This window comes from Apium graveolens, chromosome 5 (genome assembly GCF_009905375.1).
Source record: "Apium graveolens cultivar Ventura chromosome 5, ASM990537v1, whole genome shotgun sequence".
In the NCBI taxonomy this organism is placed as follows: Eukaryota; Viridiplantae; Streptophyta; class Magnoliopsida; order Apiales; family Apiaceae; genus Apium; species Apium graveolens.
This window is the reverse complement of record NC_133651.1, coordinates 201,561,077-201,577,899: the sequence shown is the minus strand read 5'-3', so window position 1 is coordinate 201,577,899 and position 16,823 is coordinate 201,561,077. Positions and strand designations below refer to the sequence as shown.

Here is a 16,823-nt window from a genome sequence, read left to right as displayed (position 1 = left end):
AACTAATTACAGTTAAACCTCTTTAAAGTAATATGGTTGGAACAGAGAGAAAAAATATTATTTTAGCGAGTTTATTACTTTGTCAGGAGTAAAAATATATTGTGTCCACTATGTTGGTACCGGAAAATATATATATTAACGAGCTTATCACTTTAACGATTATTACTCAATCCAGGTTCAAATGTAGTTAAATCAAATTGCACTACTCAACAAAAACAATTACACTTTGAACAAAACAAGTTGTTATGGATAAAAAATAAAGATTTATTTATTGTGCGTATTTAACGGTAGGGTTTGATAAGTTTCGAATTTCAATATTTTGTGGCTTAAATCTGCCCTTCCAATATGCCTATGTATCTCTAGCCTGTAAAGAATCAAGTCAGGACGTAATTCTTGATGATGTTATTGAGGGTGCACCAAAGACGTAGTGGCTTGTATATACTTAAAGGATTAAGCCTAAAATTTAGTTCTTGGTGCCGGTTTCCCTAGGGCAATAGCATCAAGGGCACACCACGGACGTGTTTACTTTCATGTTCATCAATGACTAAGTCTAAAACGTCATTCTAGGTAATAGTCTCATGGCTTGTACGATGCCTTCATCATTTCGTGATACTTAGAGCCGTGCTCTAGGACTGGATTTCATGGTAGTGGCGTATGGAGTGTTAGTGTTTGTACTCTAGAGACAACACTATTATGTTTTGTTAATGATATTTGGATTATTAATATTTATGTTTTATCGATTATTGTTTTAAATAATTTATTAAGTCTTAATTTACTGCGATATAAATATTAGATTAATAAATGTTCATGGAATATGATATGAATTTATATCTCTAAGTACGTGACTTAAAAATGAGATTATGTGAATAATATCGATATTCCCAAATATCCCTAGTCGAGTATTATTATTAAGGGACAATAATAATGCATTAAGACTAGTGTGTTTATTTACTGATGATCACATCTCATTGATCATAGGTATAGTGATACTAAAGTTGAAAACACAGGAAGATGTAAATATACATGGTGCTGGATAGACCCAATTTGAGATTCTACATGTCTTTGATTACATCAAAAGTTGCCTTTGACCGGGTAATGATAAAAAATGGATTTCAGGTACATTAAGAACCTTGTGAGAAATATGAATGATCTAGAAAGGATTTAACCCTCCTAATTATTAGAGAGATATTATTGGCCTCTTGTGTGAGCTAGACTATGCAATGCGTGGCACCGCGCTCAAATGTTGATTTGAAATGATAGTCTACTCATTGATCAAGGAAACCTGGATTAAACCATGAAGAGGATGACACATAACATGCCTCGAGCTTAATCTATAATATATGGTTAAAGGGATTATATTACTTTATACATTATTCACGAAAGGTTTAATCGATCACCAATTTAATTATTATTACTTGGGTAGCAATGATTTATTACCAATGCCACTCATTGTTTATAATTTAAATATGATGTTAAGTCACACAACACTGTAGAAGGGGGTTAAATACAGTATTTTTACGATCAAATCGATTTCGAACAAAAGTTACAGTAAACATATATATTCAATAAGATAAACTCTGTTACAATGGAACTGTTCTCTCGCAATGATGAACAAATATCACTAAGAGCTGTTAGGTTACAATGTATAATATTCTCGATAATGATAACACATATACCCTAAACCCAAATTCTGTGTTTATATAGTTCACAGTTACAAGATAACTTCTAATTGATATGGAATATAATTTTGTCTTCTAAAATATATCAATCAGATATCTTCTACAAGTCTTCCAGTCTTCTAACTCTTTCCATGCATATCTTCTTTTGTTTAATTTACGATATTCTACTGTAAATCAGCTTCCTTCCTTAACTATAAGTCCTCCCGCACTTAAGTTCTGATATGACCTTAAGTTCTGATATTAAGTTCTGACTTCCAGTAAGTCCTGATTCCAGTAAGTCCTGATATGTCTTGTTTATTCATACTGATAACTAAATATGAATCATATTAGACATGAAATCTCAAATATATCTAACAATCTCCCCTAACTTGTAAATTATGCAAAATATACAAGTTAATAGATTTGATGATGTCATAAACATTTAAGTACAAATGCAATAAGAGTTTAACTAGATAACTAACTACAACTTACAGTCCTTGTAGCTTTTACCAATCTTACTGAGTCAATCTGAATCCTTGATGATTCTTGACAAAGTTTGATATCAGCTTTTCTTATTTAATCCTCAGTACTTGAGAGAGTGTAGTCTTGACTTGCTTCATCTCTTCATTCTGACTTCCAATCTGATAGATTGCAGTCCTTAAAGCAGAGATATGGTTTCTTTCTAAACCATCATTTAGTCTTATTACCCTAGGATGAGAAGACCCTTCATTGTAGCACATAAATTTCTCTTTCAGTATCACTTCAAGCTTAGCAGAATCCTTCTTCATTGGAATTTCACTTCCATCATTTTCAACAATATTTGGAATGAATTATGTAACTCTTGAACCAGAAATTCTTGCTTTATCTCTGATGGTCTTCAATATGAAGTTTGACCATCTCCTGGTAATATCAGACTTTAACTCTAAAAGGTAATGAAAGAATTGAAGTTCTTTCAATGATTTGTTCAGCACATCTGATTCTGACATCTGATATGTCCTTCCATCTTCACGAAATAGAATCAGATTTTCCTTAACATTGTGCTTGTCATGAGCATCCAGTACCACTTGAACAGAGATAACCTTATCAAGATGTTTCTGTGTAACATCTTCAAGCGGTCTGTTAGTCAATAGAAATGGATCTCTAGTAGCAACTTCAACTCATGTTTTGATCTTAGCTTCATCAGAACCTAGTCCAGCCCTGTCTCTTGGTTTTCTAGCATTTAACCCAATAGTCGTGAATGTAGACAACAACTGGCTTTTCTTTGGATCTAATAGTTTGATATTTTTCCACAGAAGTTTCTTTTTATCAGCTACTTCCATTTTGTCTAAATCAACTTGAGCACTGTCAGAGGTTGACTTGATGACTTTATCAGAACTTGTTGTTTCAGTTATAGCTTGCTATTCTTTACTCTTAACAACCTGAGCCTTGTCAGAGGTTGTCTTTGATTCTTCAGAAATCTTCTTTCTTTTCAGTGTTTGAACATCTTTTACTTCAGCAAGATCATCATCAGTAACTTGAACCATTTTGCACACTGGCTTTATCAGAATTTGAGGAATTTTAATCTTCAGTGGCTTGGTTGGTTCATCAACTTTTCCTTTCCCTTTATCTTCGGAATCAATCTCAGATTGTAATCTTGTTTTGGGCTTTGATGCCTCAGTATGTGACTTCTCCATGACCATAATGCCTTTTTCCTTAGGTCTTGGAGGTTTCTTTGCAACAGAAGCTTTTGGCTTTAGATTTTTCTTTTCAGCTTTAAATTTAGCTTCTTTCTTCATGAGATTTTCTAAATCCATTCCTGGATTATGCTTCAGAAATAATATTCTAGAAATTTCCTCATCAAGTGTCTGAATCTTGGGATCCATAAAGTAGACTGTTGTCTACTTCCCTTTGAGCTTCAGAGTTTGCATGAACTTTTGAGAATCTTGACTTCCACCTTATATCAGAACATCAGGCTTTGTCAGACTTTGCTCATCAGAACTTGATATCAAAATTTGAGTTTGAGTACTTGCTATCAGATTTTGAGTTTGAGTAGCTTCAGAACTTGTCTTCTTTTGAGTAGAAGATTTACTTGCATCAGTACTTAGTTTCCTCGAAGAAACCCTGTTGCTCTGTTCTTTTCCCTGAACTTGACCTTTACCCTTGCTAGGGTTTCCCTGGTCATCAGTTTCATCATCTTTTTTCTTCAGTAATTGATCATTTGAGCATTTGGACTTAACTATCTTCTCCCCCTTTTTGGCATCATCTTATAGTAGGAGTGAGAGAAGAAGTTCAACTGAAGATTGGATCTCATCCAATTGAGCCTATTGAGAAGCTTGATTAGCCAGGACCTCAGAAATTTGGGCCTGTTGTTTCTCTTGAGTTTTCTCAATTGCTTCTACCTTTTTAGAAGTAGCTCTGATAAACCTCTTTTTGTCAAGTAAAACTCAGGATTTGTCGATTCAAATTCAACATTTGTTTGTCAAATCATCACAAAGTATTAGTAACCACATTTTTAATCAAAACATTCATCAAGATATACAATTCAAGTAGATGAAGTAAATATTAACATGTTTCAATTGAGAACATTCACATTCATATAGTACGAGATAAACAAAGACTAAATCTTGCAAGCAACATAAATTTTATTAATATATCAAAAGCGTACATTGTATGAAATTTGTAGATTACATGCAAAAGATTACAAAAAATCCTAGTCTAGGATTGGTTCCTCCTGTTGCTGACAAATAACACTTCAAGACGGATGATTCATTCTTGCTGAAGAAGAGCCTCTCTCCGTTCTTCTTCCAAGTGATCAAGATGGAGTTGATAGTCCATCTTAAAGAACAAGAGATTTGTTCGAACCTCTTGTGGAACCAAGTTCCATATCTCATCAGGAATGGCAGTTATGTGCCATTCCTGTTCCCAGTCACCACAACTGAACTCGACATTGAAGTTTTGATAGTTCATAAACATGTTTACAAGAACCATTTTTATAAAGAATGAAAATGGTGAGAATTAAAAGAGAGAGTTGAGTTTGTGTGTGAATAGAAGATGATTTGTCTGAGATGAAATGGCTGTTAAATAGTTAATGGAATATCAAGGGACTAGAGGACTGATTAATGATTAAGTGTGGAGTTAATAATGCCTCGTCTCTCTACACCGATGTGTAATAATAACAGTTAAAGCATGAGTTAATGGGAACGAGAAATAAGTAACAATTACTGTGCACGTGCAGTTTTTTAAGACAAACACGTTTACCACTAACCCAAATGATTATGACTGTTTTTATCTCACCTAATTATATACCTGATTAAATATGACCATTTTTGTATTTACCATAAATAAGTAAAGTAAAGAATAATGCCACGTAAGCATCAGAGTTTCCATCAGGATTTAATATCAGAATTTGACTATTATCAGATTTTAACAGTCATCAGAACATGGCTTCTGTACTCAAAAAGTGAATGTTTGTTACTGTGATTCTTCATACAAATACTGACTTATTTCTTCAGAGTTTAATCATCAGAACTTCCATCAGAACTTGTCCTCAGAATTTATGCATATGACACTTAATTATTTATATGAAACAACTTGATCACCACAGTAATTTTTATCATTCATATGGAGTGAGAGTGTGTGCATTAGCAGAATATCAGATAAAGATTAAAGTCTGATAACCTTCAGTACATCTTAGAAATAAGGCATAACTAAGAAAAATGCTTAAATTCTGTCATTAATAATGAAGTCTACCTCAACTTTTGTGCTCATTTTATGCATCTTTTGAAATTCCTTTTTACAGTGGCTTCTTAGTGTAAGTGAGTCACAACTGCTTATCAGAATTTATGCTATTATCAGAGTATTTCTCCAGTAATCATAGAATGTGAAAAGTCACCAAGAAAAATCTATTTGCTTTTCTAATGCATATTACTTAATACCAGCAATGCACCTAGGTCTTCCCTTCCACATATTTACTCTAGATCTCAAAGGAGTACCTGACTTTAAATTTTCTTTTCTTTTCTTTTCTTCAGATTAATGAGGCTTATCAGCATTTAGTTCATCATTAAGATTTACAGATATCAGAATTTGACAGATAAGAAGTAAGAATCTAGTTTGTGACTTAGTAATAAGATACACAAAGTAAATTTGACTAAGCTCAAAATCAGAATTTGCTTGTGTTAATGAGTTTCCACATAAACAACTAATTCAGACATGGGATTTCTAGTATGTTAAAGACTAATAGGTCAGCATTTAGCACATGTATCTTCATTGCATTAAATAGTCACAGAACATACAAATCACTATCAGAGTATATAGATCCACATCAGATAACAATCAGCATTTAATGTATTTCAATTTAAGCACAGATTATATGAAGATAAAATAATCTGTAAACACTGATCATAAAGTCTGATGCATGAGAACAAGAATTAAGCAAATTTAGAAAAAGAACCGAAACCATTCCAAGTTCATTTACCAGCCTTGTAAAAGTAGCTTCACATAGTGGTTTTGTGAAGATATCTGCTAGTTGTTGATCTGTTAGAACAAAATGCAATTCCACTGTACCTTCCATCACATGTTCCCTTATGAAATGGTACCTAATGCTGATGTGCTTTGTCATTGAGTGTTGAACTGGATTACCTGTCATAGCAATAGCACTTTTATTATCACAGTAAATAGGTATTTTATAAAATTCTAACCCATAATCCAGTAATTGATTCTTCATCCAAAGAATCTGTGCACAACAGCTTCCTGCAGCAATATATTCTTCTTCTGCAGTTGATATGGAAATTGATTTCTGTTTCTTGCTAAACCAAGAAAGTAATCTGCCTCCAAGAAATTGGAAGCTTCCACTTGTGCTTTTCCTTTCTATTTTGCATCCTGCAAAATCCGCATCTGAGTAACCTATTAGCTTAAAATCTGATTCTCTAGGATACCACAATCCTAGATCAGTTGTACCCTTGAGGTACTTGAAAATTCTTTTCACAACTATTAGATGAGGTTCTTTTGGATCAGCCTGAAATCTTGCACAAAGACAGGTAGCATACATGATATCAGGTCTACTAACAGTTAAATAGAGTAAAGAGACAATCATACCACTGTAGTTAGTAATATCTAGTGATGAACCACAATCTTTATCTAACTTGGTTGCAGTGGCCATGAGAATGGATGCAGTTGAACAATCTTGCATTCCAAATTTCTTGAGTAAATTTCTGGTGTACTTGGATTGACAGATAAAAGTACCTTCTTCATTTTGCTTGACTTGAAGTCCCAGAAAATAACTAAGTTCTCCCATCATACTCATTTGATATCTTGACTGCATTAGCTTTGCAAACCTTTCACAGAGCTTGGCATTTGTAGAACCAAATATGATATCATCAACATGGATCTGTACCAAAAGTAAGTCTTTTCCATGGTTGAGGTAGAACAGTGTTTTATCAATTGTACCTCAATGAAATCCACTTTTCAGAAGGAATTGAGCTAAAGTCTCATTCCATGCTCTAGGAGCTTGCTTAAGGCCATAAAGTGCTTTGTCAAGCCTGGAGACATGATTTGGAAATTTTGAATCTACAAAGGCTGGAGGTTGTTCCACATAAACCTCTTCTTCCAATTCTCCATTGAGAAAAGCAATTTTCACATCCATTTGAAAGACTTTAAACTTTGTGTGAGCAGCATAAGCCAAAAAGATTCTTATGGCTTCCAATCTAGCAACTGGTGCAAATGTTTCATCATAATCAATACCCTCCTGTTGACAGTAGCCTTTAGCAACCGGCCTTGCTTTGTTCCTTGTAATTATGTCATCACTGTCAATTTTGTTTCTGAACACCCACTTTGTGCCAACAACTGATCTATTTTTTGGTCTTGGTACTAGGGTCCAGACTTTATTTCTTTCAAATTCATTTAACTCTTCCTGTATTGCTTGCACCCAATCAGCATCTTGAAGAGCTTCTTCCACTTTCTTTGGTTCAGTCTGAGATAGAAAAGAATGATAGAGATATTCATTTGATGTTACAGTTCTAGTTCTGACACCTGCTTCAGGATCTCCAATTATTAAGTCAGGTGTATGTGATTTGGTCCACTTCCTAGCAGATGGAAGTTGATTTCTAGAACTGGATCCTCCCTCATGATCCATGCTATCCCCATCAGCATTTTCTGATGCTCCCCCTGTAGTTATACTCTCTGAAACTTCAGAATTAGAGTTGGTTCCTTCAAGATTTGAATAATTAGAGTTTTCAAAATTAAAAGTATTTGGCTCATCAGAACTTGATGAATCAGAACTTGAAGAGCCATTGACAGGTTTTGATGCTTCTTGACAGTCTTGAGTTGTGGTTGGATCTTCAGCTTGTTCCCCCTGGACAGGTGCATTTTCCTTTGAAGCATCAATATTTGAAGAGCAGTCTATTGTGAAGATTGAGTTTGTTCCTTATTTTGAGGGATGAATATATGTTCGTTCTGAGTGATAGGACATGGTATATTCAGTTAGAGATATGTATCATTTTCCAGTTAGTATTTGATAATGCATATCCTAGACTGATTTGTAGCAGTGTACTATATAAACACATTTTACGTCATCACATTGTGATGAACTTGAGTATTGTATGACTTAGCAACTCTGAAGAACATCGATATTTCTTGAGAGATTTTGTAACAGTTTTTATCAAAAATATAAAGAACTGTTATATTTTTATACTTGTTCGAAACATTTATACAATTGTATCCAATCCCCCTTAAACAATTGTATCTTTACTGGGAAACATAAGTTGAACCCTACTGTCCCAAATGTAGTCAACTTGGGTAATAACTGGCCCACCACAGGCCCCCAAAAGATCATGATTTATTGGTGCAAGTAGTAGTAGTACTTTGTCTTATAAACTAAATAGAATTCCCAAATCTCCTCAATATGTGACTGGGGTGTTACACAACAAATCAATAAATAATAAAAATCAATCATTAATAAAAGGTGAAAAGTAACAGACTATTAAGAAAGATTAACCTTAAAAAGTTTGTTTTTTACCCTCACATCCGCGATTTCAAAATGAGTAACACCATCAACTTCTTCACTCATACGCTTAATTTGCATTTACAAACAAAAAGCAAGGATTTTTTCATGAATTTTATAAAAGATAATACGTGTGTATAAATTGGTCGCATCATCTTCTATAAACCACTTTGGCAATGTTGTAGGAAAGCATGACTTTGACTCATGATCCAGTCTAACTGTCTCATTCCTTTTCTTATCCATTGCAATCTTAAAACGCAATCAAAACTCACATAACCTATCTCCTTATTTGTGAAACTGCTCAAAAAAGAAGTTTTAACTCTCAAATCTTGAAGTAGTTCTTAGTATCCCAAAAAAATGCTGGAATACATAAAGCCTTTAAAGCATATATATCTTCCAACCACTTATTAGTTTTTAAATTAAGTTCATTTATAAATGCCTCCCAACCGCTCTCAAAATCTTCAGTTTCTGTAATAGATGACTAGATATAAGTTTCCATTTTCTCCATAAAGTCCGTCTCTTTGCATTACCAAGATGTAAAAAAAAATAAAAACAATAATAAAACAACAAATTCTTGGAACATAATAGACTTTAAAAATTAAAATTATACAAAACAAAAGAATGGAGAAACATAAAATAACAAGGACGAAGAATGATACATGGAAAACACAAGGGAATATGAAAATTCACTAAAACATTTATTTTAATCACTAATAAATCTCACATAAATCACTAAACATTGATCAGTAATAACCAAAATCGGATTCCGTCTAATTGCCTTTATAATACGACCAAAAGCCCAACAGTAATCAACAACACTCTCATATGAAAGAAGACATGATGCAAAAGTTACACATCTATCATGTTTGTCAACGCCAGTGAATGGAGAAAGAACCGAATTATACCTGAAAAATAAATAATACGAAGGAAAAAAGAGTTAAAAATCAAAAATAAAAAACAATATTAAAAACAAGGACAATATACTGCATTTCTTGACCTTTTAATAAAATTCAGTATAAAATTATAGTAAATAGCTGTCAAATACCTATTTGTATAAAATATTGCATCACCATACAATCCAAAATTCCTACGACCAATAGAATCATCCCAAAATAGCATTGTTAGGCGGCCTTCAGAATCTAAATCATAAGCATAATAGAATCCTTCATATTTCTCTACATACGTTTGAATTTGTCAATCATCATGTTGAAGTTCCGGAATCTTGCAGCGAAGCACAAATATTAGCATATATGACATACATTTCCTTCGCAAAACTAAATGACTTACTTACACCAGTATTCCTCAAACTAGTAGTCATATCATGACTAGATCGTAATAAAATGACGACTTTTTGCACATATCAAATTATGATTGTGATGCCCAAAAAACAAATACACAAAATATTTATTCGGAGCCATATACTTCAAAACCATCTTTCCTTTAGATCCACACCTACGAGTAACATAACGCCTCTTCTTCAAAACTTTTGGATCATCCTTAAGATTATTGAACTATTCATAGTTACAAACAGAATGTTTCAATAGAACAGTACCGACATCATCTGTCTTTTCAGTTGTTTTGCAAACACTACAACCACCGAAACGAGCTTAAGCCTTATAAAATCGTTAACCTTGATCTACACTCTCAAAAATCTGATTAGTGTAAGTTGACAAATTTCTTCCTCTCTCTAAAATTATATTACTCTTTTTCTCTCTCTAACTGATTATATCTCTTGCTTATTTCTCTCTTCTAGAAATATATATATATATATATATATATCTAAAATAAACAATTTATATGTATATCTAACCCAAACAATCACTAATATATAATTAATTAATACAGAGATATGTAACACAAACGATCATTAATATGTGAGAATATAATCATATAAAAAACGAAATCCACAAAAACAATATTAAAACGAGATAATCAAAGCACAAGTAAACATTAATCGCATATATAATTAAAAAAACAGCTAAAATTATTCGTTATACAACTTTAAATCACATAAATGAAACAAAAAACTAAACAAATCAGAAAACAAGCTTCTTAACCTATCAAAAGCTATAGAACAAGATAATTTACCTTGATTACATCTAATTTTATCCAAATCACCTTAATCATCTTCAAACAACTAATAGAGAATCCCATTAAATATTTACAAATCAACAGTCACTAAATTTGTGTGTTGAGATCAACAATCACTAATCGATCAACCGAAATTCTTTTCCCAAGATAGAAAATTAAACTTTAATGGATTAAAACAAGGGAGAGAGCACTACTAGAAATATGGCATCAGACATCGGTTCACAACCGATGTTAAAAAAAATCTGAACCGATATCTTCGTGTGTAATGTTAAATGTCATCAGCGTTTGACATCGGTTAACAGCCGATGTCTATTACAGTGCTATAGATCGATTTTAAGATTAAATGTGATGTCTTTGCAACAAATATCAGCTTATATTACAGTATTTCTAGGTGAATATGAGTATATTATCAGATATTTATCCATTATAAGATGAAACCTACAAGCTCTAAAAGTCATTTATTAAAATTCTTTCGAACAAACCGATGTGAAATGCTAGATCAGACATCGGTTAAATTAGTTCCCCGATGTGAAATCTTTTATCAGACATCGGTTAAATTAACCCCCCGATGTGAAATGATGGATAAAACATGGGTGTTCTTCACAAAACCGATGTAAATCTTTTTGTTTAACATCAACCAGTTTCTCTAACTGATGTTAAATGACTATTTCACATCGGTTTTTTAGTTCTTTTTTGTTTAATATTATATTACATGATGTCTTGTGTACATTTTTTACATCAGTTTACATGTACCATTATGATGTTAATATTTTGTAAATTGCATGTCATCCCGGTACTATTTACAGCCACAGGGAATCAAAACAATGCAACATTCCAACAAAAAACATCCAAACAGAAACATAAAAGTACTCATCCAAATTAAAGGTCTAATACCAAAATATTAATCATACCATACTATACATACATTTCAAATAAAATACAAGCATTCCATTAGCCAACTCATACTATACTAATTTTTAAGTGCCCTATTCTTAAATTCCGACAACTCCATCCAATTTAGCCAATCAATCCAATTCCGACAAACTAAAGAAGAGCCTGACTTCTGCATGATCAAACTAAATAGCAGCAAATCAACCATGCAGGCCGATGATACATGAAACAGTGATACCGGATCAGAAATTAATATCATAGCACTCAAATAACACATAATTGCTAGCTACCAAATAAAAGTAAACACAACATAATTCCTAGCTACCTAATATATAATAGACATTTTTAGTACGACCAGTGCCAGATATGGCACACATAAATACGCAAAATAAAAAATATTAACCTAATTAAAAATTTTTGACAAGAAATGCAAACCTTGTACTAGATACGGATGTTGAAGGCGCGGCCTGCTGGGACAATAACTCATTATTTCTATGCAGTATCTTCGTAGCATCAGTTTCATTAGAATTTAATTCCAGTTCTGTAGTATCCTCAAATTCAGAAACTTCCTGACCTTCAACAACACTCTCTCTTACAATGTCAAAAACACTATCTGAACAAAACAAACCACATGGTCAACTTAATTATTTAGGGAGCTAATACACTAATGCATTAATAAACTATTGAAATGGGCTGTAAATAAATATTTTCTACACTACACATTGGGAAAGAACATGGCTGTAAGTGTTCTTCAGTTTTAAATGCGCTCTTTTACGAGTTCTTTAGACTAATTGACAATCATACTATTAGGACATGGGATATCTTTAGAGTTAGACCACTAATCCCATAATCTAATTATTGCTAGAAGTTTCTGTCTGATTGACCACAACATCTAATGCTGTAATATAATTAACTTGCACGGTAAATTTAAAAATTTTCCAATGAAAAGCAATATACCGGTACCATAAGATCACAGATTGCTATACATGTCCCAAAATTTATAACTTTGCAGATAAATATCATGACCAAATTACCTCCGAAGTTGTTCTGAAATAAGCATCAGTCTGCGCACTTAATTAAATAAAAGTATATTGCTCGACTGTAATATTGTTCGCCCATATGATCACCATAATATCACCCATATATTTCTGGACTGCAATATTGTTCGCTTATCTGCAAAAAAGATTGTAACTTGTGATGTGTCAATACCTGTTCCTATGTACTCAGGGGCAAAGTAGCCTTTGGTGTCAAGTATTCTGAGGAGGTGTGACTCTTCTCATCTTGAGGCCCGAACTTAGCTAGTCCGAAATCTGAGATTTTTGGTGTATAGTCCTGAACATTTTGGTAATTATTAAAAATAAAAATTTCCGCATGAACTAAAGAACAGGTGCATCAAACACTTCTTTACTGATTCCAGTTTTTGTGCCTAAGTTATTGTATTTTAGCTTAAGACTTACCTTCGAGTAGAATTTCCCCTAAGCTTCCTTTTGGCATGTATTCCAAAACTAATATGTTGTGGTCATCCTCAGAACAGTTACAACAGTATCCTATGATTTTAACCATATTTGGATGGTTAATCCTGTTCAGAAAACGTAGTCCAGTCTGCAACAAGAAGTATCAGTATAAACACTGGTTTAACAGCTCAAAAAAAGCATGGACATTATAAAGTTATCATAGTATCCACTCTTCTCGACCTTGAGGTCTTTCTTTTTTAACCTCTTTCTTTTTTCTCGGCCTTAAGGTTTTTAACTTAGTTCATAGCCTGCAGTTTTTGAGTCTTTTTTGCCTAGAGGTACATGCCAATAAGGTCCACCAACCTGCAAAGTTCAACAAGTGAAAACATGACATTAGCTCAAATCCTGCCAATAACGGCTTCATTCTCACATACCGAAAGTTTCAAATTGTACTTGATTACCAAAATAGTTGTATCTCGTGCAACTACAGTGATGATATTAGCACAAGAGACTATTCCAGGGCACTCTCATTTACAATAGAGAAAGAGAGAGATGGATATAGAGAGGGGGTGAGAGACACAGAGACTGAATGAGTAGGTAAGGAAAAGAAAACTTAAATTTTAGAATCCAGTTCATCAACTTAAATTATAGCATAGAAATCGCACAATGCAAAAATTTCAAAAAAAATTATGGAAACATGTGTATAACACCATCAACAAGCACATGGCCAACATTAAACAGTCGATGAAAGATATAGAATAAGTTCTTCAACCTTTACTCCACTACTTTATAAGGAGTAACATACAAGATTCACAAACTACAGAATAAATTCAGATTTCCCAGTTTAACTTTTCCAATAAACATTAACTACTTGTCATGAGTCTTAACTGTAATGATTCCATCGACTAATTAAATAAATTAAATAAATTTTTAAAAAAGGAAGAATCTTTGAAACTGGAATTCAGCCCATTACTGAGTCAAGTAAGCACACAATAATCTCTAGTCCAAAAACACATGTACAAGAACAACAAATATATGATCATGATTCAACAGAGTAAAATCTTGCAATCATGTTCAAATTAGGTAAATTCATTCCTGAACCATCATGGTCCTAAACATAACTTGTAAATCATTCATATATAAACTAAAATCAAAAGGTAAAAAAGCCTTAAACAAACAATTCACAACAATGTCACACACATAGAGCGAGAGAGGGAGTGAGAGAGAGAGGGAGAGAAGGAGAGACGGAGAGAGGGAGGGAGATAGAGAGGGAGGGAGGGAGAGAGAGAGACACTTCACCTCATCAGATCCACAAAAATCATCAGACTTCTTAGAACAATAACCAGATCCCCCTCCTTCCATTGTAGCCACTTTCACATAAAATTTATAGTAACATGTATACATAAATCAAGTAATTGAACACTAAAATTAAGCAACACTCAAACAAATTGAAGAAGACAGATCTAGGGTTTGACCTTTTTATAATCAAATAATTAACGATTCATATAATCGTGTTTATGTAACTGAAATCAATAGATAGTAATTTAAGAGAGAGAGAAGAGTGAGAAAGCGAGGTCGGGATAGAAAGTGAGGTGAGAGATGACGGAAAAAGTTGGAGAGAGGTAGGCAGGTGAGAGAGAGTCGAGGTGTGAGAAAGGGGGAAACAAAAGATATTATTGAAAGGGGTAAATATTTTTTTGTTGAAATGAAATGGGGATAAATCGCGTGTGTACTAAAGGAGGAAAATGACTTGTTAATTTTTTAAAATTTATTATAGACAACGGATAGTATAAATAACCGATGTCAAAGTAAAAAATGTTTATTTGGTATTTTTTAAAATTGAACATAGACAACAGTTGCTATATAAAACCGATGTAAACATTATTGATTGACATCGCTTTCAGAGAAACCGATGTTAAAAACTCTTTTAACATCGGGTGCATTACGTGCCGATGTCTAAGCACTGATGTCGTAAGTATTATTGATAAATCAACAATCACTAAATTTGTGTGTGAGATCAACAATCACTAATCGATCAACCGAAATTCTTTTCCTAGAAAAAAAAACTTTAATGGATTAAAACAAGAGAGAAAGAGACAGATGGAGAAGAGGTAGACAACAGAGAGATACCTATGAAGAGACAGAAACTAAAATGCAGTTATGAATTTTAGTGTATCAAATCTATATCTTTTATAAATTTATATTAAATTAAATCAATAGATAAGATTTAAAGTTGAAGAGAGGAATGGATAGCTAAGATCTAAGCTAAAATATAGGGAATGATCAAATACAAACTAAAATTAAAATAGAAACTATCAACTAATCTAAGCTATTATATCAACCTAATCTAATAGTTAGCGTTAAATTACCACAACCAACTATTCTACACCCTCACACACCAAATTTCAGCTTTTCTTCTCCATTTTTAATTTGATTTTTCTGGTCAAATCGTAAATTTTTTTAAAAATCCGATTTCACTGTATTTTTCTACATCTCTCAACGATTGATTTGCATAGGATAAGTGTTATATTTCGAAGTAATTTTTTAAAAAAATTATTAGATTTCTAGTTTGTTTTATTGGAGTAGTCCATTTTATATATATATATATATATATATATATATATATAACAAAACAACTTATATTTGAAAACAACTTATATTTGAAATGTGATTCAAACTAAACGTTATTAAACCACTTAACAGGTTAATAGTTAATAATTTAGAGTTCTTTCTACCAAACTTAATTTATAATATAATTTAAGAACAAAATTTGAATTAAACTCTAATTTTCATGCATTTAATAGAAGTTTAAAGTCCATAGACACATAATCAACATTAAACTTATTATTTAAATATCAACATTCCAATCGTAAACTATAAAAAACTATATTTAGATACAAATCAAAAAGAATATTCGAAATATATATTAATATATCTACTTCTTTGTAGATATTAATTTCTATTATTAAACAAATTTTAACACCATTACTTAAATATCTAAAATTCCTAATTATATATCTGAAATATTATAAGATATGTTTAATAAAATTTAAAGTCATTCGTATTTAATAATTTAGAAATTCAAGTTTTTATATTTTTTAAGTAATTATATACATTACCTTTTTAAAGGGTTTCAGTATATAACTAAATATCTCTTAATAATTTAACAATAATTGTTTTGGTAGGGTAATATTTTTGAAAACTAAAACAATTTCCTAGGTAATAATTTAACAATAATTCTTTGTTACATTAATATTTTTAAAAACTACTCCATCGAAAAAGGTAAGTACTCTATATTAAGATTAGATCATTCTCTTCTAAAATTAACTTTCACTACATCTCATTAAAGATGAAATGTTATGATCTAGTTATGCAAATCTTTTAATTTTTTGAATTTTTATTGTAGATGTTTGTATATAGATTTTTCAATATATTGAAATAATTGTTTAAATTAAAGAAAGATGTAGTAGGTTTATTTATAAATATTGTATTGTGTGTTAGATTAAAGTTCTAGTTTTATAATAATGATAATGTAACAAGTGTGTCCGTTTATGAATTAAATACATGTTTAGGTTAAAATTGGTTATAAGTACGTATTTAGGTTAAAATTGATTTTATTTAGAAAGTTTGTTATGATTTCTTAAATGCCAGTGAAGACTTTTATAAGTATATGTGTAGGTTAAAATATATTAATAAGAATGTTTATTATAACTTTATAAATGTTATTGTTCAAAAGCAAGAGTTCCTAAATGC

General features: G+C 31.9%; 1 long non-coding RNA gene across 4 annotated transcripts; it reads right to left on the bottom strand.

Moving 5' to 3' along the window:
- Positions 1-9,238: 9,238 nt before the first annotated feature.
- Positions 9,239-14,773, bottom strand: LOC141724699 (uncharacterized). Of its 4 annotated transcripts, none has more exons than XR_012576859.1 (7): positions 14,370-14,773; positions 13,311-13,433; positions 13,074-13,218; positions 12,651-12,948; positions 12,052-12,229; positions 9,680-11,801; positions 9,239-9,539 (listed from the first exon to the last, which is right to left on the bottom strand). It is a non-coding gene; the product is annotated as an uncharacterized LOC141724699 (long non-coding RNA). The 4 variants fall into 4 exon arrangements; XR_012576858.1 differs by having other exon boundaries at positions 9,680-9,855; positions 14,370-14,762; XR_012576861.1 differs by having other exon boundaries at positions 9,680-9,855; positions 12,826-12,948; positions 14,370-14,762.
- Positions 14,774-16,823: the final 2,050 nt, after the last annotated feature.